The sequence below is a fragment of the Mirounga leonina genome, unplaced genomic scaffold, assembly GCF_011800145.1.
Source record: "Mirounga leonina isolate KUSES-001 unplaced genomic scaffold, KU_Mleo_1.0 Mir_115, whole genome shotgun sequence".
Classification (NCBI taxonomy): domain Eukaryota; kingdom Metazoa; phylum Chordata; class Mammalia; order Carnivora; family Phocidae; genus Mirounga; species Mirounga leonina.
In genome coordinates this window covers 61,737,699-61,749,365 of record NW_023270268.1, presented here as the reverse complement: position 1 = coordinate 61,749,365, position 11,667 = coordinate 61,737,699, and positions in this window count along the sequence as shown.

Genomic DNA, 11,667 nt, shown 5'->3' with positions numbered 1-11,667 from the left:
CAAGGTAATGGTCAGAAAGATACTCACCAGACTTGAAAGAAGAGTGGATGAACTGAGAAAGAACTAGTCAGAGGTGAAGAATATAATAAAATAAAAAATGTGTTAGAGGAAATCAGTAGATTAGAGGATACAGAAGAACAGATCAGTGATCTGGAAGACAGGGTAATGGAAAACACCCAAGCTGAACAGCAAAAAAAATAAAAAATGAGAATAGGTTAAGGGGCCTCTGTGACATATCAATTGTATGAACATTTGCATTATAGGGATCCCAGAAGGAGATAAGAGAAGGGGGACAGAAAACTTATTTGAAGAAATAACAGCTGAAAACTTCCTTAACCTGGGGAAGGAAACTGACATCTAGGTGCAAGAAGCAAGGAGAGCCTTAAGATGAACCCAGGGAGGTCCACACCAAGACACATAATTAAAATGACAAAAATTAAAGAGAGAATCCCAAAAGCAAGAGAAAAGCAAACAGTTACATACATATATGGCAAACCCCATAAGGCTATCAGCTCATTTTTAGCAGGACTCTACAGGCCAGAAGTGAATGGCATAATCAAAGTGCTGAAAGAAAAAAAAAAACAAAAAACCAAAAACCCTGCAACCAAGAATACTCTATCCAGCAAGATTATCACTCAGAATTGGAGAGTGTCCCAGATAAACAAAAGTTAAAGGAGTTCACCACCATTAAACTAGCTTTACAAGAAATGTTAAAGGTAATTCTCTAAGTGGAAAGAAAAGGCCACAGTGGAAGAAAATTATGAGAGGAGAAAATTTCACAGTAAAAGTAAACATATAGTTAAGGTAGTAGATCAATCACTTATAAACCTAGAAAGGAGGTTAAAATAAAAGTATTAAGATCAATTATTTTTATAAAAACTAATCAAGGGATACACAAAGAGGCATAATATGACCTCATATACATAAAACATGGAGGGGGGAATAAAACTTTAGTGCTCTTCGAGAACTTAAAAGACCATGATCTCAATATAGACTGCTATACACATAGGGTGTTATATATGAACCCCATGGTAACCACAAACCAAAAACCTGTAATAGATACACAGAGAAAAGAATCCAAACCCGACACTAAAGAAAGCCATCAATCACAAGGGAAGACAGAACTACAAAAACAACCAAAAAACAACAAAATGGTAGTAAGTACATACCTATCAATAATTACTTCAAATGTAAATGGACTAAATGCTCCAAGGAAAAGATATAAGGTGACTGAATGAAAACAAGACCCATCTATATGCTGCCTACAAGAGACTCACGTCAGACCTAAAGAAGCATACAGATTGAAAGTGAAGGGATGGAGGGATGCCTGGGTGGCTCAGTTAAGCATCTGCCTTCAGCTCAGGTCATGATCCCAGGGTCCTGGGATCGAGCCCCGCATTGGGCTCCCTGTTCAGTGGGGAGTCTGCTTCTCCCTCTGCCCCTCCCCTCTACTTGTGTGCTCTCTCTCTAATGAATAAATAAAATCTTAAAAAAAAAAAAAAGTGAAGGGATGGAAAAAGATATTCCATGCAAATGAAGCAGAGGGAAAACAGGATACCAATACTCGTATCAGGTAAAATATACTTTAAAACAAAGACTGTAAAAAGAGACCAAAAAGGTCATTAAATAATGATAAAAAGGATCAGTTCACTAAGAGGATATAATAATTATAAATATCTATGCATCCAACATAGGAGCACCATCTAAATAAAGCAAATATTAACAGACATATAGGGAGAAATTGACAATAACACAGTAATAGTAGGGGGCTCTAACACCTACTTACATCAATGGATAGATCATTCAGACAGAAAATCAAACAGTGGCTTTGAATGAAACACTAGACCAGGTGGACTTAACAGATATAAACAGAATTTTCCACCCCGAAACAGCAGAATATCTATTCAAGTGCACATGGAACATTCTCCAGGACGGATCACATGGTAGGCCATAAAACAAGTCTAAGAACACTGAAATCATATCAAGCTTCTTTTCCCACCATAACAGTATGAAATTAGAAAGAAATCAATTACAAGAAAACTAAAAGAAACATAAAATACCTGGAAGCTAAATAATAGATTACTAAGCAACTGATCGATAAACAAAGAAACAAAGAGGAAATCAAAACATACTTGGAGCCAAACTAAAATGGAAACACTACAGTTCAAAATCTTTACCACACAGCAAAAGCATTTCTAAGAGGGAAATTTATAGTGATACAGGCCCACCTCAAGAAACAAGAGCATTTTAAATAATCTAACCTTACATCTAAAGGAACTAGAAAAAGAAGAACCAACAAAGCCCAAAGTCAGTAGAAGAAATAATAAAGGTTAGAGTGGAAATAAATGAAATAGAGACTAAAAAAAAAAAAAACAACAGAGACGATCAATGAGACTAAGAGCTGGTTCTCTGAAAAGATGAACAAAATTGATAAAACTTTAGCCAGACTAATCAAGAAAAAGAACTCAAAATCAGAAATGAAAGATGAGTTAAAATGACACCATAAAAATATAAAAAATTATAAACAATTACTACAAAAAACTATATGCCAACAAATTGTACAACCTAGGGGCGCCTGGGTGGCTCAGTCGTTAGGCGTCTGCCTTCGGCTCAGGTCATGATCCCGGGGTCCTGGGATCGAGCCCCACATCAGGCTCCCTGCTTGGCAGGAGGCCTGCCTCTCCCTCTCCCACTCCCCCTGCTTGTGTTCCCTCTCTCACCATGTCTCTGTCAAATAAAATCTTAAAAAAAAAAAAAAATTGTACAACCTAGAAGAAAGAATTCCTAGAAACATACAATCTTCCAACTGAATCAGGAGGAAATAGAAAATCTGAACAGACCAATTAATAGTAACAAAATTGGACCAGTAATAAAAAACTCCCAATAAACAAAAGTCCAGGATCAGATGGCTTCACAAAAACCATCTACCAAATGGTTTTTCTACCAAACATTTCTACCAAATGTTTGGTAAATTCTACCAAACATTTAACAAAGAGTTAATACTAACTATCCTCAAGCTATCCCAAAAAACAGAAGGAGAAAGTCTTCAAAATTCATTCTATGAGGCCAGCATTACCCTGATACCAAAACCAAAGACACTATAAAACAAACAAACACAAAAAAACCTACAGGCCAATTATCCTTGATGAACATAAATGCAAAAATCCTCAATAAAATATTAGTGAACAGAATTCAAAAATACATTAAAAGGATCATTCACCATGATCAAGTCATATTTATTCCAGGGATGCAAAGATGGTTCAATACTTGTAAATCAATTGATGTGAAGTACATTAACAAAATGGATAAAAGTCATATGATCATCTCAGTAGATGTAGAAAAAGAATGACAAAATTGAACATCCATTAATGATAAAAACTCAAAGTGGGCACAGAAGGAACATCCCTCAATATAAAAGACATATGACAAGCCCAAAGCTAACATCATAATGGTAAAAAGCTAAAGCTCTCTCCCCCTAAGATTAGAAACAAGGATGTCCACTTTCACCACTTTTATTCAGTATTGTACTAGAAGTCCTAGGCGTAGCACTCAAGACAAAAAAATAAATAAAATAAAATAAAGGCACCCAAATTGGTAAGGAATAAGTAAAACTGTCACTGTTTGCAGATGACATACTATATATAGAAAACCCTAAAGATTCCACCAAAAAATTATTAGAATAAATGAATTCAGTTAAGTTGCAGGATACAAAATATAGAGATCTGTTGCATTCCTGTACACTAATAACAAAACAGCAGAAAGGGAAATTAAGAAAACAATCCTATGTATAACTATCAAAAATAATAAAATACTGGGATGCCTGTCTGGCTCAGTCAGAACAGCACGTGATTCTTGATCTTGGGGTTGTGAGTTTGAGCCCCACATTGGGTGTACAGCTTTCTTAAAAACATTAATAAAGGTTAAAAAAAAAAAAAAAGACATTGATGAAAGAAATTGAGGACAACACAAACAAATGGAAAGATATTCTGTGCTCATGGATTAGAAGACTTAATATTTTTAAAATGTCCATATTACCCAGAGCAATCTACAGGTTTAATTGAATTCTTATCAAAATACCAATAGCATTTTTCACAGAACTAGAACAAAAAAATCCTAAAGTGTGTATGGAACCACATAAGACGCTGAATAGCCAGGGCGCCTGGGTGGCTCAGTTGGTTGAGCGACTGCCTTCGGCTCAGGTCATGATCCCGGGGTCCTGGGATCGAGCCCCGCATCAGGCTCCCTGCTTAGCAGGAAGCCTTCTTCTCCCTCTCCCTCTGCCTGCTGCTCCCCCTGCTTGTGCTCTGTCAAATAAATAAAATCTTAAAAAAAAAAAGTCTCTTCAATAAATGGTGTTGGGAAAACAGGACCACTTTCTTATACCATACACAAAAGTAAACTCAAAATGAGTTAAAAACCTAAGTGTAAGAGACCTGAAACCACAAAACTCCTAAAGAAAAACAGGCTGTAGTCTCTTGGACATCAGTATTAGTAGTATTTTTCTGGATATAGGTCTCCTCAGGCAAGGGGAAAAAAAGCAAAAATAAACAATTGGGACTATTATCAAACTAAAAAGCTTTTGCACCGTGAGAGAAGAATCAACAAAACAAAAAAGCAACCTACTGAATGGGAGAGATATTTGCAACTGACATTATGATAAGATGTTAATATCCAAAATATATAAAGAACTCCTATAACTCAATGCCAAAAACCCCCCCAAATGACCTAGTTAAAAATGGGCAGAGGACCTGAATGGACATTTTCCCAAAGAAGACATAGAGATGGCCAACACACATGAAAAGATGCTTAACATCACTAATCATCAGGAAAATGAAAATCAAAACCACAATTATATCACCTCACACCTATTAGAATGGCTAGTATCAAAAAGAGAAGAGATAAGTGTTGGCAAGAAAAGTGTTGGTGTGGAAAAAAGGGACCCCTTATGGACTGCTAATGAGAATGTAAATTGGTATCACCACTACGGAAGACAGTATGGAGTTCCTCAAAAAAACTAAAAATACAACTACCATATGATCTAGCAATTCCATTTTTAGGTATTTACCCAAAGAAAACAAAAACACTAATTTGAAAAGATGTACCCCTATGTTTATAGCAGCTTTATTTACAATACCCAAGATACAGAAGCAACCTAAGTGTCCATCAATAGATGAATGGATAAAGATGTGGTACAGATACACAGTGGAATGTTACTCAACCATAAAAAAGAACGAAATCTTGCCATTGGCAACATCGATGGACCTAGAGGTTATGCTAAGTGAGACAGGTCAGATGGAGAAAGACAAATAACATGTGCTTTCACTTATATGTGCCATCAAAAACAAATGAACAAACACGAGACTCATAAACAACTAGTGGTTGCCAGAGGGGAGAGAGAGGAGAGGACAGACAAAATAGGTGAAAGGGATTAAGAGGTACAAATTTCCAAATGTATTAAAATAATAAGTGATGAGAATGAAAAAGTACAGCATAGAGAACATATTCAATAATATTGTAATAACATTGTACAGTGACAGATGGTAACTACACTTATCATTTTGTAATGTATATAATTGTCAAATCACTGTGTTGTAACCCTGAAACTAGTATGTCAACTATACATCAATTAAAATACAAAAGAAAAAAGGACTGGAAGGAAAAAAGAATAGAAACTAAAATTTTAACCATGGAGGGGGAAAAAAAAAATCAAGGAATTAAACTAATTTGTTTTTAAAAAGAAAATATCATTAAGTAGTAAAATAGCATAAAAAGAAAAAGTCATTATAGGTATCCTAACTGAAAGTTGTCATGAAGTGGTAAAAAGGGTTCAGGTGGCAGACTGCCAGGGAATTTCAGAGGGTTTAGAAGTTGAAAAAATATTTTATATATTTAGGTAATTATGATTGTTGATAAAATTTCACAAATACAGGCAAAGATATAATATAAACATATATATTACAAATACATATAAATATATGCTTTCTAAACAAGTCAGTAATGCCAGTGAACTTTTTAAGATCATTCTCTTTTAGAAGATGCCAGTAAAATTTTAATGATTTGATGGCAAATAATTACTGTTGTCCATGGCCAATCTCGTTTTCAAATTAAGATTCCTATGAGGAGGCAACAAACACTATGATGCTTTGACTACAGACCTACATTCACAAATTTATTTACACATGCCAAGAAGAGGTTGCTTCACCTGAATGATTTACTCATCAAGCAAAGTGTGAAAAAAAGACATGTGGACAGTTTTAAAAGGGTACTTTAAATTAAGCTGAGGTTCTGCAGTCTAAAAGAAAATACCATCTATCTCCAGGTGTCGACAGGGAGGAGGTGGAATAAAGGCAGTGGTCAACTTTACAGCTGTCAAAGTACTGGCCTTCACTTAAAGTATTGTGAATTCCTCATCATAGCTGTATTTATTTTTTTTAATCAGCATATCAAAAAATCACATCTGTCCACTTCTTTAGTAGATTAAACAATTAAGATCAATATCCCCTACTCACTACTTATTTTTGAAGGTTTATAGGTCTTTCCTTACAATTGGCACCTAACACCATGTTCCTATACTCCCTGGGAGGAATGGGGGGAGGGTGGGCACAGAGGGTAGTGGTGGCTATGTAAGGGGAAGAACATCTAATAAACTGTACGGGCATTATTTCACTTAATGTTACAGAGTCACTGAGCCAGAAAAGACCTCAATGCCTTACCAAATCCATTCTCACGCTTTCAGAGATAATCTGAATCATCCAGGACAGGACAGATGGTTGCTATCAGGTTGAGTCTGTGCTGAAAAACAAAATCTTAAAACATCTGGAATTGGTTGAAAAATACATACTCAATAGTTCATGTTAATTAACAATGTGTGAAATGGATTTGAAGTTGTTTTCATTTTTTTTAGATACTGTTTATATGTTATATCAAAGAGAACTATCACAATCTGGTAACGGATTTCAGAAATAATATGACCTTCCATTGATGTGAAAATCATGTAAAAGATCTGCCAATGTTTACAATGGAACTAACAAAACTGTACTGTATAGATTACAGAATTCTATAAATGATGTTGTGTATCCTGACACTTAAACTGACTGATTTTACTAGTTACTGATTTTACTTATTAGGTTTTATCAAACCTTACTTGGCAACATTCTGTGTGTTCAAATCTTATTTTAGTTCCATTTTAAGATCTCTGCTCTGCAGATATAAAGACTGGTCATTCTTTACAGACTTCTTTTACATTAGCACATGCTAAATAGTCTAGAACTAAATAGCTGTATCTAAAAAGGCTATATATCCCAGGAAAATCAAACGTCTTTGTATTGTTAAAACTGCAATAGGAAATGAATAAAGTCTTTTGTCTTTTAATCAAATTTGAAAATCTGCAGAATTTAATGGATGCAATAAAACCATGCTATAGGAAAAAAAAGAAAAGAAACATTTTAAACAACTGTCATTACATTTGTAAAACATTAAGGTGGTTAGGAAATGCTACACCTAGCAATTAGAGATCCAATAATTTCAGACTCAGGTAACCATATGACAAACCTCTTATACTTGAATATCTGTCCAGAGAGTTAAGGAGAGTTTGTTGAACTACAGATACTAAATCAGCATTTTTAAAGTGTGGAGCATCAGAACCACTGAGGCAAATGTTAAAATAGATTCTGAGAGTCAGACCTACTGAATCAAAACTTTTAAGGATAGTTTGGGTGATCTGCATTTTTACAATCCAGGTCTTTAATCTCATTAAAGTTTAAGAACCGATGCTCTGGTTTTCTTCATTCTTCAAATTTGTTTTTTTAATATGTACTTTTTAAAATGGAAGTATGGCAATCATTCAGAAAGTACACAAATTTTTTTTTTTTAAAGTAGGCTCCATGCCCAGCGTGGAGCCCAATGTGGGGTTTGAACTCACAACCCTATGCTCAGGGCCTGAGCTGAGATCAAGAGTTAGATGTTTAACTGACTGAGCCACCCAGGCGCCCCTTGAAAAGTACACAAATCTTAAGTGAACAGGTAGATGAGTTATCACAAAGCTAACCCATCCCTGTCAGCCATGACCTAGATAAAGATAGTAAATGCCACAGGCTTCCCAGAAGCTCCTCCAACCTTCTTTCAATAGGAAACCACTCTCCTGCCTTCAAACACTACAGCGTAGTTTTGCGTGTTTTTGAATTTTATATAAACTGAATCTTAGAGTACACACTATTTCTGACTTCTTTTGTACAACATTAATGTGATTCATTCATGTTTAATGTGGCAACAGCCCATCTTTTATTGAAGGATCTGTAATATGCTGGGTAGTAGAGGAGTTTACAGGATTCTGGAAAGAAGTGGCCTCATCAAGCTAGGTAGGGCACAGTCACACGGAAGTAAACCTTGGTAATGAGATTTGTTTGTCTAGGTTAATCTCTGTTCTTGTGTGGTATGGAGGGGACCCACAAGTTTCTATATTCTCCCAAGGGGAGACTCAGAAGGTAGCTGAGTGGGAAGCAAGTTGATGAATGGGAAGCAAAAAGGCTTACTTTGAGCCTGCAGGACGGTGGGGCAGGTTAAACCTGCACCCTGATCTACACTGGCCTGCTTGAAACAGAGCTGCAGAAATGTCAAGAGTTCTCCACATTTGTTAGAACAAAGGTGAGGCCAATTCAGTCAAGAACTACTGGGCTCTGACCAAGCTAGGAAAAACCTGATCACATGTTTTACAAGCTGTGGCCTACTGCATCAGAGCCCAGAGAATGGAAGAAATGAAGATGCTGTCCTCCCTGATAACATTATATCATGTTAAGTCCCCTCCATATATCTGGACACCAGTTTAAAGAGAAGACAAAGGACAGAAATAAGAGCATTCTCCCCAAAGTTTAAGCATTACCTCAAAATCTTATAAATTGTATCTCCTTTATATCAGACTAAGTTTTAAACTGGCTGGGACTAAAAGTTAATTTTTTCCTGATTTCCCATGGGGTGGGAGCTCAAGAGGAAGGAAATGCAAATTCCATCAGAAAACTCCACTTCCTCTGCACATCTGAACTGTAATGAGTAAATGTGCAACCATATAAAGTTTCCATCTATCTTCCTCTTACCATCCTTTAAGATCAGGTTCAGATACAGCCTCTGATTACAGTGTTGCAAATCATACTATGTTCATTATTTTACAGTGTTTCAGATTTGAAAACAAGTAATGACATGCTTTATATTTTTTACATATTTGACAAAAAAAAATCCTGCTCCACACTGCTTTTCAGCTAAATAGTAGTATTCAATGTCTTAACTACTTGAACCATATCCACCTAACTTCTACTCCCGCTATTACTATTACTGCCTTCTCAAAGGATCATCATGCTTCAATTACCCAACCTAAAGTTGTCTTTGATTTGCACCCTATTTAGTCTCTGTACTAGTACAAAACCACTTCTGTCTTCATAAAACTTGAACTACCCTGGTGTTCTTTCTGTTATCACTTTTTATCTCCATCTTTTGCTCATTTTTTTTTAAGAGTATATTCTTCTTGAAATTAAATACTACACTGGGTGTGGAGCCAAAGTGGGGCTTGAACTCATGACCCTGAGACCAAGGCCTGAGCTGAGATCAAGAGTCAGATGCTTAAATGACTGAGCCACCCAGGCGCTACTATCTTTTGCTCATTCTTTAAATGTATTTCCCCAAAGATTTTCTTAGCTTTTGTTCTATACCATCTCCCAGGGCTGCCTTAATCATTTCTATTGCAATAATTATTAGCCTTATGCTATAAAATCTGTATCTCTAGCTCTAACCTCTCCTGGATTTTGGGCTCCATTTCCAAGGACTGCTAGACATTTTCACGTGGCTGTTGTACCACCAACCAAATTCAGTGCATCTAAAATAAAGTCTTCTCTTCCATAAATGTCTTCCATATCTTCCCTATCACAGTTAAAGGCATCACCATCTTCTCAATCATTAAGGATCAAAACTTAGGTGTCTAAGTCAGGGCTAATTACAAGGAAAAGAAACGGATTCGAGCCTGTGTAAGAGAAGGGGGATTTACTGTAAGGATATAACAGGAAAAAGTCACTGGCACCCAGGGACAAGGAAATGAAGCATAGAGCTGTGCCACCTCAAGAATGGGACTGCAAAGCCAGACACCAAGGCCACACCTCTCTCTCACAGGTAATCAGTGGCTTGGTTCTGTAAACCTATTTTATTCCCTTGCTTCACTCTATAGATCAGCTTTCTCTGCTTGTTCATAATTTCTTTTAGATTTTGGCTTGCTTCACTCACTCTGGGCCAGTTCTAAATGATCTTTTCATTTACACGTATACCAAAACCTAACAGTCTCTGAATTTCAGAGCTCAAATTCTTGAGAATCTAACTAGCTCGGTCAGAACTAAGAATTGTTTCCTTCTGGTAAGGTGTTCAGTTAAACTGTGGACATAAGTATGGCATCATGTGTTATAAATGTGGCTGTCTAATCCTCTAATCCCTGACCTTCAGCAATCAACTGTGCTTGGATGTGTGAGATTAGGGGTTAAAAACCTGGGTATCCAATCCTACTCCTTCAGCACAGGTTAAGGACAGAGGACTATTTCATGTAAGATGGTGAAGGCATAGTGCTGGACATTTCTTTGACTCCTATCTCCTCCCTGTTTCATACTTTCTTCATTTGGCCTATTTCAGTTGGCTGTGTGCACATTCCTTCCCATCAGCATCATCCATCTCTTCTGGTTTGTCTATCCAGAGGAACAATGGCCCTTTTTCTGTCCATTCAACTCTTCCTTGCCTTCCCCCATAGCACTTGACATTCTGTCTTGTTTTACTGCCATTATATTCAGGTTTGTCTTTCCCATTTGACTTAAGGGTAGCATTTATCTTATCTTTGTTAGGTTTATGTATCCTGATTTCAATAATTTTCCAGCATTTGAAATACTGGCCAGACACTTTAATCCAAGTATCTGTTCACATCCATGATGTAAGTATATTCTTCTTGAAATTAAATACCCTATTTCTGGATCATTATTATGTCTACCTGATAATTACCAAATTCCTTAAGCGAATATAACAAATCTCTCTTGAATAAATGGGGGCAGGGGTTGCAGAGAATAAAAGAGTAACCATACCATTGTCTCAAAAAATTAATGTTCCAATAACTAAATCTCCATACTGTTCATAAATAGTGAGTAAAAATGCAGAAATTACTAGGTGGTATTTCTAGGGAAATTCTAAAGACTCAAAATCTGAGTATAAGATGGAAGTTATATCAAGAGCTTCAATTTTAAATGCTTCCCGAAAGAACACCAAGAAACATTTAGGATATTAGTTCTCAACATCTGGTTACATTAAAACCACCTGTGGAGCTTTTCTAGCATGTATGTCCCAGAGATTGTATGATTCAATAGGCCTAAGGTGGGGTGGGGCTTGGATAGTGTTATTTTTAAAATGTTTCTGATATGCATCAAATGTTAGAACTATTATTCTAGGATATTTTAAAAAACAAGAACATGTATATTGTCTTTATACATGTACATTTCAACTACTCTTGTTTGTACAATTTCTGCAGAATTGAAACATACAGAAGTGATAAACTACTTTTACAAGAGAACTGATAGAACCTTTTCTTTAAAAAAATTTTTTCTAAAATTTGTCTATCAAAATCATCCTATGAAATTAAACATAAAACAAGTACCA